The following is a 14,708-nucleotide window of genomic DNA, read 5'->3' on the forward strand; positions in this document are numbered from 1 at the left end:
AATTGACTTTATCTTTTATATTTTTCTTCAGAAGGTTCCTGAGATGTCAATAAGTTGCTTGTTTTTCAAAGATTCTGCTTAACTTTATTATTGAATGTGAGTCTTTGAAACTACTATAAAGAATGAGAGATTTTTATGCTGTTGTTTTAGGGTTTTGTTTTGAAATTCCCTACACACACACACACACACACACACACACACACACACACACACACACACACACACGATGGCAGGATGTAGTTAGTAGCTTGAGTTTTTCCTCTGAAGAAAACTCTTCCAGGGGACACAGTATCAAACATGGGTTATTTTGTTTTGCAGCCTGGCTTCCTTCCAGTAACTTCTGTCAGAGGCTGCATGGAAGACCCTGAGTGAGCCCAGCTTCCTGCCTGTGTGAATGTGTTGATGTACAGCTTGGGAAAAACTTTCAAACATGTATAGCTCTGATTACTTCTCTATGATGTAGTGCTGGGCACACTCAGCTTTCCTGGCCCTCATGTCAATTAGAATTACAGCAGAGGTTACCCTGCCTATCTCTATTGAACTATAGGGCTGCTATGTCAGTTTGACGGTTCAGTTATTAACCTCCTAGTTGACCACCTTAAGTTTCCTATTTCACATGATGCTTGAGTATGGCATTGTCTTTACTCTGTTAGAGATGCAGTCTACTCAGCCTTAGGCCTTTTATTCATGGTCTGCCTCCTCCCCCCCACTCCCCACCCCCTCCCGGGTAGATTCCTGTGTACACTACGGAGCAGCCAGGAGGGCTATCCTTTACTTCATTTCGCCTCTTGCTGTGAGCACTAAGGCAGGTGAGAGCCTCTTAAGTTTTTTCAGCTTTCACCTTTTGGTATGAAACACTCCATCTTACAGAAGCTGTGGGAGAAGCAAGTAGGACCCCAGTCTTTTAAGTCCTCAATGCCTAGATACTGTAAGCGTAGGCTGGTTCGGGGAAAGCAGAAGTGTCTTGGGTCATGACCACTTCTGTAACTTGGGTCTGGAGGAGATAAGAATGCAAACTCCTAAGGGGTCTGATTGTTCAAGCAGCATGTGTATGGTAGAGGATTGCAAAATCGATCATCAATAGGAGGAGAGGACCTCGGCCCTGTGAAGGTTCTGTGCCCCAGTGTAGGGGAATGCCAGGGCCAGAAAGTGGGAGAGGGCGGGGTGGCAGGCATGGGGAGGGGGGAGGCAACAGGGGTTTGTTTTTGTTTGTTTTTTTGTTTTTTGGAGGAGAAACTGGGAATGGAGAAATTCGCATGTAAATAAAGAAAATATCTAAAATAAAAAAAAAAGTGTTACAGATTTAAAAAAAAAAAAAAAAAGAATGCAAACTCGTAGTCATAGACTACAACCTGCGGCAAGGCGAAGGTCCTGCCTGATTGCCTTGACCTGCTCATGGAAGAGCCTCCATCATTAAGTGTCTGAAGAGCCTCCACCACGAAGTGTCCTTAACATACCAACTATCTTGGATCTGTGAGAGAGGAAGGCGCAGATCAAACACTTGACATCATTTTTTAAATACTTCCTAGATTTTCTTACATGAATAATTTATCCTTTAGTATATTCCCTTAGGAGAATTTTCAGACATCTCAAATGTTTTGAAAAATACTTTCCATTGTCAGTTGTTTCACAGGAAGAAGGTTCTTTACTCTGCCAAGCCTCAATGGTCAGCTCACTTTCAGCTATACTTACTCTTCTCGTGGGTTGTATACTATCGTAATGTAGTTTAATCCCATTTTAAACTCACAGCCTATTGTAATCCATAATCTCTTTCTCTTCATATTTTTTTCTTATACTTATCATTTCCTTTGTTACACATTTCCTTCGATTCAAGCTTTCTTATCTGGGATCACTTTGCTCTTAAATAAAGTTTGTGTTCTAGAATGTTCCTTTAATGAGATTCATTGGTAATGACAAAGTCTTTGAGATTTTGCTTACTTTGAAAGACATTGCAGCCAGATACCAACTATAGGAAGTTTCTTCCTTTAGTTCCCCCTCCTTTTTCCTCTTTTCCCTTTCCTCTTTCCCCTGTCCTCTTCAGTCTCCTCTCAATCTTCTTCCCTACTAACTTCCATTGCTTCTCTCCTTTCCTTTTCTTTTTTCTGTTCTTTCTACACTGGATCTTGATCGCAGGGTGACTCATGCTAGGGACCAATGCTCTACCACCGGCTGCACCCCCAGCTTCTTATTCTTTGCATCCACATTGGAAACATTCTTCCCATTTTCTGCCTTGTAGGGAGGCAGAACCTGCTGTCGTTTTTTTCTTCCTGGCTTTTTTCATACTCACCTTTGGAATGCTGCTGTTTGCTCCTGGTGCCCACTTCTTTCTTTCTTTTCATTTATGCTGACCTAATTACGTGGGCCAGCATACATCCATTTTTTGGAACTTTTGTGTGTCTTTTTTACCTCTCCTTTCAAAAGGTACCTCTAGCTTACTTTTGGATTTTGCTTATTTATCCCTGGTCTCTGGTAGAATTTCCTCGGTATTAGCCTATCCTATGTCTTTTCCACCAGGTTAACCTTTACTCCAGTCTCATTGCTAATCAATACAGTATTTCCCATGATTCATTTAAGTCCTTAGATTTTTACAAGTTCTTCATGCAATTGGTTTTACCTGTACATGATATTAATTTTTAATATTTTTTCTTATTTTAATGTCTTCCTCTCTCCCATACTTTTGGGGTTCTAACACTTTTCATTTGTCATTCATATTCAGTTTGCTAAATACCTAGAAAAAGACATTTTGCTTTAAGACAACCACTGTAACACATAGTTCTTCATAAATATATGAAACATTTTCAGATGTCACCAGTATAAGTAATTCAATCTGCAGATAGTTGAGATAGTAATCCTCCCTACTCTACCCCTGTGAATTCTTATTTCTCTTTCATTTTATATTTTTTTGTCTTCTGTTTCCCTTATGGTCATTTATTTAGGTTCATCTTATTTAAAAACCTTATAGTTAACTCATACTTTGAACTATTTCTTTGTTTTCTTTTCCCATCTATATTTTAAGATAAATTTAAGTCTCATTTATCATATGATAGATTATTAATACAAACAATATAAAAATAATTTATTACAAATATGGTTCTCAATTAAAGGCATTTTATTTTATTTTTATTTAATCAGTTGGCATTAAAATTTTAAGATGTTACACCTGCTAACTCAACATCTTAAATTCTTTACATGTGTCTAGGGTATACATGTGTGTATGTTTGTGAGTATGCATGCATGTGTGTGTGTGTATGTTTGTGTGTATTAAGTAATGGAAGCCACAGGTTACTATTTTCTATCCACATTTAAAAACTTACTTTTGAAGTGAGGCAATAAATCTTGTTGCATAAACCCAGAAATTTTGATTCATTGCAACCAATATAACTATGATGAGTCAGATTGAATTAAAAGATTTGTGTTTATAAACTCAAGTAGGCAATAATCATATTACCATTCTTAAATCTTATCATTTGTAAAATATTCATTCCTAACACTTGAACAATTAGCTAATGCAGAGCAGTCATGTTTTCTGTAATCAGAGAGGGTATTGTGTACTCTAGTAAGTTAGAACAGGGTATTCCTCCTGGAACTAATTAAGTGCATAGTCTTGAGCTTCAGTTGGTGAGTGATTACAATAATAAGATACATCTTGTATGATGAATATCAGGATGCAGGAGCATCTTGCACTTAATGCCATATATCATCCAGCACAATAATGGATGACTATTGCTGCTTCTCTGTCTCAGAATGAATATTTTAGTATATATGTGTCATGTAGTTTGTCTGACAGTCAAACAGATCCAGAATGGGAGGTAATGTGTGTAAGCATTGAGAGGCATATGTTTTGTAACATTAAGTTAAAAACTTTAAAGAAGGGATCATCTTCAGTTGACATGTCTGGGGACAGCAGATGCCAAATCTATGGAAAAAAAAAGTTAGCTTAGACAATTTCACAATTTTTTTCTGAGGACAGTATTAAACTATTTAAGGTGGTCTCAGAACTCATGGGAAAGATGTTCATATAGAAACAGGACTCTGGTGCCTTTTGTCAAGTTTATAATGCATGATGTAGATTTACAACAGAACACAGATTCATTTCCATCTTTTCAGTGTTTGAAACACAATCCTAGAGAGAAGTCACTGAAAATACTCTTTAATGACACAAACATAGGTGAGCCCCTACCACAGGGAGAATGATAAGGATGTCCTGACTTATTCAGAAGTTTATGGACCATTTTCAAAACCCATTTGTGACCTGGCCTGCAGATCACGTTATTCGGGGGAACGAGGAGGGTCACAACCTGTGAATAAAGAATGGGCGAGAGAGACAGGACTCAAGGAAGCATTGCTTGTCAAGAGCCATTTACTTAGTGCAGCCGAACATATTTAAAGCAAAAATCTTGGAGGGGAGGGGGAGAGGAAGGAGGGCGATGGAGGGTTACAAACTCTTCTGGGGTTGAGCTCCGGTGTGACAGGTGAGGATGGGGTGGATGACAGGTGGAGAGGGGGTGGATTTCCCTGAATGTTCTTTTCCCAGGGCCAAGCTGGATCCTTGTGATTGTCAGGCAGGATGTTAATCTCAGGGTTCACATCCTTGTGATTGTCAGGCAGGATGTTAATCTCCGGGTTCTCAATTAGCTGGGGCAGGATATTTATCTCAGGGCTCTCATGGTTCCCAACACATCTGTACACTTCTTCACACCATTTCATTTTATTTAAGCAAAGAATCTTATTAATAAATACAGCAAGATGTCCCTGTAAGACAGAAACCATTAATATCTGATCAGGGTCTTCATGTCCTATTATCTTCAGGCATCTAATCGCTCCACTTGCCCTCTATAAAACTCCTGTTAGGTTAATTTAGACAGAATCCCTACCCTTACAATTTGGTGGTAATTTTCTTCTATCCGCAGGCCCTTATCCTCTACTCCCAATAAAATCCCATTTTCCCCATATTGTGTTGCACTGTCTTTCTATTCTACTCCAAAACTCTACTGTTACTGTACCAAAACCTATTGGGAGAGTCCTGAAAGGTGGCTGACTTACCATGTTTTTGTTTGCTTATTCTTGTGTTGTCAGGGATTGAATCTTGGCCCTTATACATAACTAGTCAACTTCTATGCTATGAGCTGAATCCCAAGTACTCCCTTAGGATATTTTGATGTCTCATTGAATAATTTTATCCTTAACTGTTTGTGTAAGAAATGAATTAGAGATGTCTCATAACATGACCTATGTAAATGAATAACCTAAAAATCTGAACAGTGATTATGTCAAAGGAAAAGGAAGTTCACAGGATGGTAGGATGGAGGACAGATGGTTTATTAGCATAGAACTATGCTTTTTTTTCTTTCATGGAGCTAGAAAACTACTTACAGTTAACTGCTAAAAGATATACAATTGTTATATTTCCGTTTATGAACAGCATAATATTCCTCTACTCTGAAATTTAAAAATGGATGAGATCTAAAAAAATTAAAGACATTTGACAAATCTTGCTGTTTTGTAAAACTGTAAGACATACTTTAGAATATGTAATATAATTTTATTTTGTGCAATATATTTCAGGTGTTTATTATGATTATACTCCTTAAAATGTTAGGTGAGGTTTCTGATCTCTAGTTGTATCCTCACTCACTCTGCCATTCCTCTAAGGCTGGTTCATCCTGCTGATATATGTGTCCATTGACTTGACGTTTTCTTATTAAGAATATAATTTTCATAATTTTATCTATACCAATCAATGAAGCAACTAATGCAAGTGAATTATGAATTAGTGCCTATGCACAAGATTGTAAGGGAAAGTTCTAGTTCCTAATTGGCACTTGATTTGTCAATACAGAAGACCGGGAGGCAATTACTGGGTGGAAAGTACAGGTGGGACTTCCACGTCCCAAAGGAAAGAGGAGAGGAAGAGGAGACACAGGTAAGGAGAGAAGGGGCTTTTCTGCCCTGCTTTTGAGGAAGGAGGATGCTGCAGTCATGTAAGGCCTCAGGGAGAGCTAGGTACTTCAGCCTCTGCTAAGGACCGGTGACTAAAGATGTTTGGCAGGGGCTAATTCGAACAAGCCACTAAGTTTAGGTCAGAAGGAGAGATCGAGATGACAAATTGGTAAGGGCATACATTTACAGGCAGGAATATTTGGGCCCAGTAATTGTGCCTAGTAAGCAAGTTGTAAAGTAACAGATTCAAGGGTCTTGGATAGGAGCTGGTGGCAAGACCCCCAGAGTGGAGGCAGGTAGAGAGAGGCCTGGTTGGGGCTGGCAGCTAAGCTGGGTGGACCAAAAGGAAGCCAGAAGGAGCGGATAACCCGCACAGCAGTTCCCCAGCAAAGACGGTAAGAGCGTTTTAAAATCTACATGTCAACACATGATATCTGGTGCTAACCAGTTAAACTCACGTCCCACCTGCCAGGTGACACTAAGTTGTGACAGTGGGAAGCCTCAGTGTGGTCACATTGGCATTCCTGAGAAGCTGACCAACCAACGCAGTGTGAGAATGACGTCATTATGTACAGTAACTGACCAGATTCCCTCAGCGCATGTTTCTTCCTATTCCAGAAGTATGAGGACTGTACTCCCAAAATGTTAAGTCCACTTACCGTTCTAGATTAATTCATCGGTTTCAGAAGTATTCTACAAGAGACCCCACTTCAAAATCCCCCCCAAAAAAACTTCTTTCTTGGTTACTGTACAGTGCTAAAACCCAAGCTCTTGCCTTGTTCTCTTACCACTGTACATCGAAGATGATTTCACCATACTTGCTATAACCAGGCAATAAACATCGTTATGTTTAATCAAGATATCCTCCAACCGCCCTGTTGAAACTATTTTGTCGAGGTCTCTCTAAAGGCATTCATTTTACCAAATCCAGTTCCCCAACCTCTCTACATCGTATTCACTTTCCTGGAGCATTTTATGCCTGGCTAGTATGAAAATCACTGTCTTCACTGGGTTTCAGGAAGGCCACCCCTCCCCCACTGCTCCCTCTGCTGTCCATCTTTTCCCATTCTTTTGTGCTGACCCTCCACCTGCCCCTTTCTGGATGTTTCAGTCCACTAAGGTCAATCTCAGGCCCATTGCTTTCTGTTCACATTTTCACTCATACATTGCAACCTGCCTTTACCTATTAGCTGTGTGGGGATGAGGATTGCTCCAGAGTTACAGCTCTGCCTTAGACTCAGGAGTCAGGGCTTAGCAAGCTAGTTGCTTACTTTGTATTTTCACTCTGTTGTGAAATAGGCACACAATAGTAAGCAATCAAAAAAACCAAACAAAACACCAAAATACCTTATGTCTTCCCTCCTACACGTGTTTCTATTTCAGTTCATCATCATTTACCAGTGACTCAGGCTCCAAACCCCTTCCTGTCAATCCAATCTGTCAGCAAGTGCCATCTCCTGTTTTCATAATCTACTCTAAATCTAGCACACTTCCACAGCTGATGCCTAGTTCAACTCCATTGTCTCTCACCTGGTTCCTCATCAGCCTACTCCTATCTTATCAGAGACTATCTGGTCTACCTAATCATGCTCATAAATGCACACAGACCCTTCTCCATGCAGCATACAAAAAAAATGTCCTTTAAACTTTGGTGCCATTTTTATCCTATATAAAATGTTTGGATGGCCTTCCTTCATGCCTTAGAGCAAAATTCCTGGCAGTAGTCTACTAGGAGCTGTGTATCATTCCCTACACCCACATCTGTAAACACTCACTCCTCTTATATGTTATAACTATATGCTAATTCCAGGTCATAGACTTTGCACTTGCTGTTTTTGAGGCTTACATATTTAACCTTAATGACTGAATTGCTAGAATCTTCCCATCTTTCAAGATTGTTCCAAACATTTTCCCCATTCCCATTTAACATGTAGCATTCCTTCCATGCCTGAGCCCACTGCTCTTTATTTCTAGTATATGTTCAATATGCATCACCATGTTGTTTTCTGCAATCTATTTTAGTGGACCATTAGCTTACAACCTAAGCTCCAAGACTCCAGTGAAGCATGCAGTTTTCCTCCAAAAGATATTTTGTAGCATCAAAATCTTCGTTCGTATGTTTAAATGGTATGAGGCTCAGAGCTTCTCTGCCCTGGGAAAACCAGATCTCTTGTCCTTAGAGGTCTTCACATAGGCATTGGGAACATGCTCATGTCTCTTCTGACTTTAATCCATGGGCAAGAGAAGGCAGAGAAATCAGCCAGGTTTTAATTTTTCCCAGGACAAATGTTTTCTGGCCCAATAAGAGATTTATTTTCTATTTATTTTTCTATGCAGGAAAACATCTTTCTTTTATTTCTTGCTTCTTGGAAAAGATTGAAGTGAAGTGCTTTGAAAAGTGGACCAAATGTTCTGATTATTCAGTCTAAGGTTGGGGCTCCAAAGGTAGATTTATTAGCGATAAATGTCAGAGCACGTTCCCTCAGATGTGGGAAGCTGTCCTCTAACCCTAACCACCAGTGAAGAAACAGCTTACATCAAAACCTGTATTTCAATTATGCCCTGAAAAATATGCTGTGATAGTCCAAGAAACTTTAAAAAAAATGTTTTTTCCCTAGTTTCTAAACCAAACATTTGGCCCACTCAAATGTTTCAAATTAATGCTTGCTGATAGATGTGGTAGCACTTGCTTATGATTCTAGTATTTGAGAGACTGAGTAAGTTGGATCATGAGTTCAAGGCCAGACAGGCTACATACATAGCAAGGCACTATCTTACAAAGCCAAAAATAAACAAACCAGTAAATAACATAATCTATTTTTAGAAAGGTAATAAATCGGATCACATTTATTTCTAGCTCTGAGATGAATTATGTCACTCACTCTGGGTATAAACATGTGTCTTCTTTAAATAAAAAATATTCCCTTTAGTAAATTATATTATTCAAGTAGTTATCAATTTAATGATGTCTTGCGTCTGGATAAAAGAATGGAAGATGAATTTTTCCATCAAAGAGTTCATATATAGAAAAAGAAGGAAGAGACCAATTAAATGCAGATAAGTAGAATACAACTGTTGCTCTGAGAGACATGGAAATACTTTTGGGAAAGCACCTTTAGAGAGATGTGTAAACTCTCCTGGAAAATCATGGTGGGCTATCAAGACAAAATGAAAGTTGAATAAAATGTGAAGGACTGATGGGAGTTACCAGGCAGTGGATAGATGATCACAGAAAGATACCCTATTGGAGGAAACCACAAAGAAAAATGAAAGAAGCTACATCATAGGAAACTGAGAATTAAGTTCAGCATGCTCTGCATTTGAATTAAATTTTGTTTTCACATTTCCCTGTTCTTCAGAATGTATTTTAAGTATTGAATGTAGGTTATTGAGAAAAATGGAAACAATAAGAGACAATATTGATTTTATTTTCAAAGACAGGAAAATCTTATCTTAAATGTCTTAAGGATTCTCCTTAATAAAAACAGCACTACAAAATGATCACTTTAGAAAAGTTGCCACTAGAAACAGCACATATTTCCATCATGGGCTTTGGGAAAATAAAGTTGGTTCTGGCCTGGAATCTTTCTTCCTGATGGTCAGCTCTCATAGTGTTAAAAGGTGCAATGAAAGCTGCCAGAACAGAATGTTACTATAATTTTATCCAGCTGAAAACCTTGTAAACTACAATAACCAGCAAGAGATACTCAGTAGTGCAATAGTGGCATTAATACCTTGGGTGTTACCAACACCCAAAGCTGTCTAATTGGACTCAATCCTGTACAGTAGGAGGGAACTCATGCCTAGTACTGTAAACATAGACAAGAACCCATGGCTGCAGAGGTCAGAGTCCCAAAAGGAGAGAAGAATCCAATACTAATCAATTCACCATAATCACTTTTTTGAAAGTAATTCTTTTACCCTTAGATAAACACAGCTCTCATTCCTCAATAAAAAGCCTCTTTTCCCCCAGTGGTCAGATGCTAAAACAGAGACATTCAGCTGGCTCAAGTTCAGAGAAAAAGTGACTATGGAGTACCCACCCCACAGTGGGACATCTTTAGTACAACACTACAGCCAAGGTTCATGGAACACTGAAAGAGGAGCTAGGATGGTTGTAAGAGCCAGAAGAATGTGACTACTGCTGCAAAATAGTCTTCTGAAATGACAGGGATGTTATAACCAGGAACTCTACACAATACAGTTATCTACACAAGATCTGTACAATAGTACCCAAGTCAACATAGCAGAATGAAAACAGGAAGTATACACCCTAGTTGAAGCATTGTAGCCAGTAGATGGCTGCAGATAGAGGAAGAATCAGTTTGTTTCTATGATGAATCCCTTAATAAACTGCCCATGCCTAAACTTTAGCCATCATGGCAAGAAAGGCATTCTAGACTAGAACAGCTCACTCACAGTGGTCAGAAAGCAAAAAGAGGGTGTGTGCACCCTCCTGAACATCCACTGCTTCCTTCTTTTAATTTATCTTGGCCTATAACCTATGAGATAGTACTACACAGATTCAGGGTGGTTCTTTCACAAGTTCACTAATCCTATTAAGAAATTTTTTACAAATACAACATGGTTTTGCCTTAATAGGTGTTTCTCAATCCAAACTAGTTGATCATCAAGATTTACTATCACAAAATCATCTATTGTTAACCTGACAAAATTATATCTGTTTATTCCATAGTATGTCTCCAAAAGGCTCATGTTCATTCATAATGCAAAATATATCTAGTAGTCTATTTCTAAGAATCCCCATGGTCTTAGTAAGTTAAACATGACTTAAAAGCCCAAGTCCAAAATTTTCTTTGAGACTCAAGGTAAACTTTTTAGTGGTAAACACCTATAAAATAAAAACAAGGGGTTGGTGCTGGAGAGCTGGCTCAGCAACTAAGGAGACTGCCCATTATTCCTGGGGATATAGGTTTGTTTCCCAGTACCCACATGTTGCCTCATAACTACCTACATCTCCAATATCAAGGGATCCAACCCCTCCTTTTTGTTTCTATGGACAACAGGCATGTATGTGGTACATATATAGATATCCATACATATAAAATACTAAATTATAAATCAAAATATTTTAATTGTTGTTGGGCCCCATTTTGGCCCTGGTTTGGGCCTTGAGGACAAACCTGAGCCTGACTCAGAGTTGAGTTTTGAGTTGGTCTCAGTCACTTCTGTATCAGAGTGACTCAGCAAGACCTGTTTGGCCCTGCCTCTGCCCCACGCCATTGCTGAGGTAGAGCTTTGCCATTGGCCCTGTCACCCTTCCCTACCTTCTATGTCATTTTACCCCACCCAAAATCTCCCTCCCTATATAAGCAAGAGGCTGATGCCATAGAATTGAGTTCCTGCTTTGACAAGACTCCCGGTCTGGATATATTTCTTTAATCCCTGCCATTTTGCTCAGCTCCAGAGAGACCCTAGTGGGACTGGGATCTCTCTCTTCTTGCCTGGACCTGCTGGCAAGGAACTGGCAAGTTATAAACTAATAAGTTACATATGTTTTACACACACACACACACACACACACACACACACACACACACACACACACACACACAGTAGGCCTTCCATTCTTTTCACAAAGAGGAAGACTGGGAAAATAGTAAGGAAGAATAGGACCAAAGAAATACCAAAATCTAGTTAGGTAAATTAAATCTTCTAGCTCTGTGTTTGATAGCTGATCAGTGTACTGTTGTGATATGAGCTTTGATGAGTTTGAGTGGGCCTCCACTCCCATGATCATATTGTCTATTTTTAGCCCATGATCTTTTTTGTGGCTGGTTACACTTGTTCCCTGTTGCTTTTCTTAGTAGATACTTCACTCTTCTGACATCACCAATGCATTTGGATATTCATTTTAGCTTAAGTATTACCTTTATTGTTTCAGAAACTGAACAAGCAGAATCTGTCACACATTGGTTTCTCTCCTAAGCTTTCCATTCAAATCTTGTGGAAGTCTTCACACCCTTTTAAATCTTGAATTTTGTAAAACCAGTGTCCTATCAATGATACCAGAGTCTGCCATCAGCTCAAGTAGTAGCCAGGGCCCATTAGACCATGAAAATATTGACCTGTCAATGTATAAATGGCTGAGCATAGTGAAACCATTCACACATCTGGCAAGGACAGCTTTACGTTTATTCACATAATGAGGCTTTATGGGAACTTAAGTTGAGTTAAGGTGAGTAACTGATCCATCCTGTGGAGCAAATTTCAGAAGAGCTCAGCATTCAGGCAGCAACATGACAATAGAAGAGGTCCCATTTAGTCTTCTTGCCACAAGGTAACTGTGATCACTGGAGTTGATCAGAAGCTCACTGTTGGTCTATTCTGATGGGAGACTGGGAATTCAGCATTGATCGCTACAGCCAGGTTAGCTTTGGTGAATAAAAACGTTACTAAAGTCATTTATAAATTCATCATTGCAGCCAGGTAGTGGTGGCATACGCCTTTAATCCCATCACTTGGGAGGCAGAGGCAGGTGGATTTCTAAGTTTGAGGCCAGCCTGGTCAACAGAGTGAGTCCCAGGACAGCCAGGGCTACACAGAGAACCCTGTCTCAAAACAAAACAAAACAAAACAAAACAAAACAAAACAAAAAAATTAACCATTGCTACTGAGACTATTTTGCTTATAAATCCACCAGACATTGACAATGAAAGGCAAAGAGGCTAGTTGGTGTCTAATCACACAAGAGGTCATTATATAACCCTGATTATTGCCCTGCTGATTTGACCATTTTGTTAGTATTCACATGGACCACAAACACCTTCATGCTTTTGCTTACTCAGAGAGGTCAGTACACAGACTCTTTAAATATTAAGCCAATAATTTTCCAATTATGTTCTTTCCAAGTTCCAAAACATCAAGACAACCAACCAAGCACAGATGATGAGTTGCTATATAATTGCATGTCTAGCCATTCTGTCCCAACAAAGTAAACAAATCAGTCCATTGGCTGAAGCTTCAGCTCATTAGGAAATTTTCAAGTTACCACTGTCCTCAGAGAGGTTGTAAGACTGCAACTGTCTACTTTGAAGTTGTGCCTCCCTATTTTGCAAAACTTTTGGAACATGGACTGAGTTTAATTTTTATGCCTGTTGACTTAGTGGATCTACTTATGAGTCCATAAGTTCAGAGTGGCAGAGAGAAAAGAGGGCTTTAAGACCGAGGAGCATGGTCATCTGTGTCACTTCTTGCATCAACTTTTGACCTCAGGGCTTTTTTGGATTGATCACTTATATACCATTTTAATCTGATGGTAGAATGTTGTTATCAAGTCTAAAATTTTAGTAAGTCTGATCGTACAGTAGCTCAGTACAAATGGTACCATGATAGTCCATAGTTGCAAACGCAGGCTCAGCTAAGGCTCAGTAACCGGGTAAAAGGTCTATCAAAAGTAGCAGAGTAGTCCCCTGCAGACAGTACATGGTCATGTAAAAATCCTCAGAGGCCTAGGCTCTATTTCTCCTATAGGAATCCAGAGAAGTCTGCAAGCCATATCTTTATTTGTGACAGATACTTCAGTAACAATGAGATCTGCCAGATCAAGTGGGCCAATGGGCAAAGGAAATTACACAACTGGTAAACCTATTCCTGACATCCCCTTACTTTGAACTTCACTTACACCTAGACCTATTTTGGATCACTTGCTAAGTAGACCAGAAAAGCACGGCGAGAATAATTTCCAAAAGCTAAGCTCCAAGTAAATACTGTGCTTCTTTTATCCTTGAATGAAGGACAAAATAGAACAATGTATGCTGGATTCCAGGGAAGATATTTCAGCTTGCTCTATACCATAGAATGCCTATGAACTTAGCTAAAACAGAGGCTCTTGGATTTTAGCCAGTTTATTTTCAGTTTTCTGACCTACATAATGACGAATGACTAATAATCCTGCATTAGTTGGATTAGTTTCTACCTTTATTATTTAAGTCTAATCATTACAATGCCAACAGTTCTATGAGCCAGTATGGTTCTTATGGAAGGAGAAACAATAAGATTTTCCACAAAGTATAAGATGACATGTACCTGGAGGCTTATATAGCCCTGTGGTTAGTACTGTGAAGGTGTATAGTGCCACAAAAAGCTAACAGATTCTAGCAGGTGTTTTTAAATATGTGTGTGTGTGTGTGTGTGTGTGTGTGTGTGTGTGTGTATGTGTATGTATATTTGTTTTGTGTGTGCATATGTGGATATCTGAGGTTTGTATTTGGTAGACATCCAATATTATGTCAATTATTTTCTCCACTTAGCTTTTTGATGATCTTCTTATTGGAAAAAGACCTCGCCATTTTGACTAAACTGGCTAACCAGTGAGCCCCCAGGATCTGTCTGTCTCCACCCACAAGCACTGAGGTTACAGAACTATGCTCATCATGTGGGTTTGGGGGATCTAGACTCAGGTTACCTTGTTTGTATGGCAAGTGATTTTACCTCCATTCATATCCTCTGCCTCCTCTGATAGGTTTGCCAGATAGGAATTGGCAAGGGACATTTTGTTTATCAGCTAACTACATAGTGAGAAGAGGTTAATTCATTTCTTTAAGACATAAAACTAGATTTGTTGAAGACAGCTTATCAGATAAAGGGATTTTCCACCAAGCCTGACCAATCCTTAGTTCAATCCTCAGGACCCACACAGTGAAAGGAAAATTGGCTTTCAGAAGGTGTCTTCTGATCTCCAATCCTCTGTCATGCCATACATGCACTTGCCTCAACACACAGTGAAACACAGTGTACACACACAT

Source organism: Mastomys coucha, unplaced genomic scaffold (genome assembly GCF_008632895.1).
Source record: "Mastomys coucha isolate ucsf_1 unplaced genomic scaffold, UCSF_Mcou_1 pScaffold23, whole genome shotgun sequence".
Taxonomy (NCBI): Eukaryota; Metazoa; Chordata; class Mammalia; order Rodentia; family Muridae; genus Mastomys; species Mastomys coucha.